Here is a 4,117-nt window from a genome sequence, read left to right as displayed (position 1 = left end):
GTTTTTTGCTATAGGGCACGTGTGCTCACCAGACAGACAGAGACAGAAAGACAGAAAGCGAGAAATCACCCCCCAGAGGGGGATAGCCACGCCGCAATCCCTTCTCCTCCATTTTCCTCTCGGGATCTTGGGCACACACGTACACGCGCCTGGCGTGAGGTTAAGCCACAGCATCTGGGACTCGAACCGCGGTCGACTACGTGGGAGTCCAGCGACATAGCCATTACGCTAACTGCTGGTCCCAACAAAACAAAGCGTTTTCATAGTGGTAAAATACTGATGCCATAACCAAACCGTATGACCCAGCTGCATAAAGATGACTAGATTCTCTACAGAAGAGGATGAAGGGGTCTTTCTATCCTGGCTCTCCCTAGTCTTAACAAGTCACTATTCCAATTCTAGCGAAGCCAGTGCTGTACCCGGCTGCCATCAGGTAAATATAATTGCCTACAAGAGGGCTGTGGTTCATATCAGATTCAGCAGAGGGAACTTGGCATTGAAAACCTAGGTTAAGAATCTCTAAGATGAGTCTCATTAGAAAACTGAGTGGTGCAGGAACTTACACACACAGAAAACATTTCAAGAATTTGTGACCTCGAAGGTGGTAACATCTCTTCAGAGATTCCGTACATGAAGAACCCATGAAAAACAAACAAAGATCATTTGAAGAGTTAACAATAAAAAACCGTTGTTTCATTAAAGTGAGGAAGACAGTATAAAATATTTACAAAAGGAAAGATGTTCGGAATAAAGAAATATTTACGGATGTTAGAAAATCATTAATTTTTAGCCAAAATGAGCCCTCTTTGAGCTCCCAAAATCTTGGCTTTCTTTTCCTTCCGTTCTTGCTCGTGTTTTTACCGTTGCTCTTCCCTGGTCTGGAGATGAGGCTGTTTGTAAGTTTTCTTGTGGAAGGTAATTTTATTTCCATGTTCACTCAGAGAATTTTCTTTAGATTGTCCCCATGGTTTCAGCTTTCCTTTGTGTGGCTCATAGTTGAGAGAACGAGACAAACTTGCTTTCAGATCAAACACTGGTTTCTTATTGGAGACTGGAGTCTGCGATGCCTCAGCTGTCAACTTGAATGGTATAATAACAGCAGTAGAATCCCTCCCGGTTGCCTTGAACTTGTGTGACTCAAGCACAGCCTGGCCTTTTGGGGTACTCCCAGATACAATCACGTGTGGAGACTTCCTGGCTGGAGTCTTGGTCAGGGAACGTTTGTGCTCGTTATCCTTATTAGCAGCCGAGAATCTGACGTTCATTTTAGTCGTTGAGAGGGTTGAGTGTCTGATCAAACCCTTCGGACACAAGGTGCTCTGACTGGTGAGGCCCTGAGACTGGCCTTGTGAGTGCCGCTGGCTAATGGGCATGCAAGCCACAGAGGGTCTTCTGGATGAACAGGAGTCACTACCCCTCCCTTACTCATGGGCTGCTTCTTCAGTTCATTGAATGAATTGTGTTCTTCAAAATGTTTCTTTTTTCTGTCAATATATTGATCAATGGATTCCATTTCCTTGAAACGAGCCTCATGAAGCTTCTTAAAGTTTGGAGTAGTGTTTGCGGTTCTTTTATTTTTTTCCAGGTTTGGAAAGCCCATCTGGGTAGACAGACTTCTTTCCTGAAGGTACCTTTGAATCTTTTTTACTGTGTATTCCACTCTTCCCTGAGGATTGTGTATTCTCCTGTGCTTGGCTCTCGTCTGACAGAGAAGCAACTTCAGTTGTAGTTCTGAGATCCTGATTTTCCTTTTTGTGATTCTGGAATTCAGTGGGATCACTTATTTTTATCTCTAAATGATCCTGCTGGGGGTGAGAATCCCCACACAACACCTTGCACCTCCTCCTTGTCTTGGTGACATGAGCAGCAGGCTCATTCTTTGTTGTTGCTGACTGCCAATTTGTATCTCAATTTCATCACAAGAGGATGCAGAAGTCTGATTTTCATCCTGATTCTCATTTTCTTTTCTCGCTTCTTGTTTAAGGTGAACTTTCAAGGCTTTTAACAATTGGCCCTCAGGTTAGCCCAGAGGCTCAGGCTCTTGGCTAAGTTCTGCGGGTCACTGTACTTGAGGGAGTCCAGATCCTCGAGGGAGAGGATGGTCATCACAATCTGCAATCCCGCTACATGCAGACAAGAGGTCCAGAAAAGACAACTTGGCGGTCCAAACTTCTGGCGCCATTCAATTCTACAAAACTTTTAAAGAAGAGATAACCCCCATATTGCTTAAGTTTATTTCTAAAGATCTAAAAGGGTGAATCTCTCCCTAATTCATTCTATGATACCTCCATCACCCTTATCCTTAAAACAGATAAGGACAGGACAAGGAAGGAAAACTATAGACCAATATCTCTGATGACTATAGACACAAAATTCTCAACAAGATACTAAGAAATCTTATCCAATCACTTATAAAAAATATTATACATCACGATCATGTAGGATGTATTCCAGGAATTCAAGACTGGTTCAACATATGCAAAACCATAAATGTAATACACCATATTAACAGAAAGAAAGATAACCACATGATCATATCAAATGATGCATAAAAAGCATTTGATAAGATAAAACATCCCTTCATGATCAAGACTCACAACAATATCAGCGTAGAAGGATGGTTTCTCAACACAATAAAAACTATCTATGAAAAACCCATAGCAAACATCATTCTGAATGGAGAAAAGCTCAAAGTATTTCCATTAAAAACTTATACAAGACAAAGATGCCCACTTTCTCAACTCCTTTTCAATATAGTACTAGAACTCCTTGCCAATACAATCAGAAAAGAGAATAAATTAAAAGGCATTCAAATAGAAAAAGAAGAGGTGAAATGTTCTCTATTTGCAGATAACATGATTGTATACATAGAAGACACAATGGTATCCATGAAAAAATTTCTGGAAGTAATACATGAATACAGTAAAATTGCTGGATACAAAAATCAACATACAGAAATCTATAGCATTTCTATATACAAACAGCAGGCAGACTGAGACAGAACTAAAAAAAGTAATTCCATTTACGATAGCCACAAAAAGTATAAGATACTTAGGAATAAATCTAACCAAAGAAGTGAAAGACCTCCATAAGGAAAACTATGAGAAACTAAAAAAGAAATTTAAAATGACACAAAAAAAGTGGAAGGACATCCCATGTTTCTGGATTGGAAGAATTAATATAATCAAAATGGCAATTCTACTCAAATTAATCTACATATTTAATGCAATCCTAGTCAAAATACCAGACACATTCTTTACAGATTTAGGAAAGACAATCATAAAATTTGTCTGGAATCATAAAACCTCATATTGCCAAAGTAATCCTACACAAAAAGAGTGGAGTGGGCAGCATCTCACTGCCAGACTCAAAAATATACTACAAAGCTGTGGTAATTAAAACAGCATGGTACTGGCACAGAAACAGACACATGGACCAATGGAATAGAATAGAGTCCCCAGAAATAAATTCCCAAACATACAGTCAACGGATTTTTGACAGAGGGTACCAGTAAATCTAGTGGGGAAAGGAAAACCTCTTCAGCAAATGGTGCTGGAAAAACTGGATATCCACGTGCATAAAGATGAATCTGAAACCCTACCTCTCACCATTGACAAAAATCAACTCAAGGTGGATCAAAGATCTAAACCTAAGACCTCAAACTATAAAATTGCTCTTGGAAATCCCTGGGGAAACTCTGGGAGACATTGGGGTAGGCAAAGTCTTCTTAAATAGGACCCCCAAAGCACAGTCAATAATCCCCAAAATAGATTAGTGAGATTACATCAGACTAAGTAGTTTCTGCATGGCAAAAAGAAAAAAAAAAAAAAAAACAACAAAAAAAACCCAGTAATTGGTGTGAATTGACGACCCTCAAAATGGGAAAATATTTTTGTAAACTATGTATCAGAAAAGGGACTGATAACTAGAATACACAAGAAACTCAAGCAGCTGTCCCGAAAATAGATGATCAATCCTATTAAAAGATGGGAGAATGAATAAAAAAACCCACTCTCTAAGTACGACATACTAATAGTGAAAAGGCATATGAAAAAATGCTCAACATCCCTCATTATAAGGGAAATGCAGATCAAAACAACAATGAGATACCACCTAA

At 39.4% G+C, this 4,117-nt stretch overlaps 1 pseudogene; it reads right to left on the bottom strand.

Moving 5' to 3' along the window:
- Window positions 1-779: 779 nt before the first annotated feature.
- LOC102498488 (nucleolar and spindle-associated protein 1 pseudogene) lies at window positions 780-2,106 on the bottom strand (annotated as a pseudogene).
- Between the last annotated feature and the right edge of the window lie 2,011 nt (window positions 2,107-4,117).

The sequence above is a fragment of the Tupaia chinensis genome, unplaced genomic scaffold (genome assembly GCF_000334495.1).
Source record: "Tupaia chinensis unplaced genomic scaffold, TupChi_1.0 Scaffold000322_1, whole genome shotgun sequence".
Lineage (NCBI taxonomy): Eukaryota > Metazoa > Chordata > Mammalia > Scandentia > Tupaiidae > Tupaia > Tupaia belangeri.
This window is presented reverse-complemented; position numbering and strand designations above follow the sequence as displayed.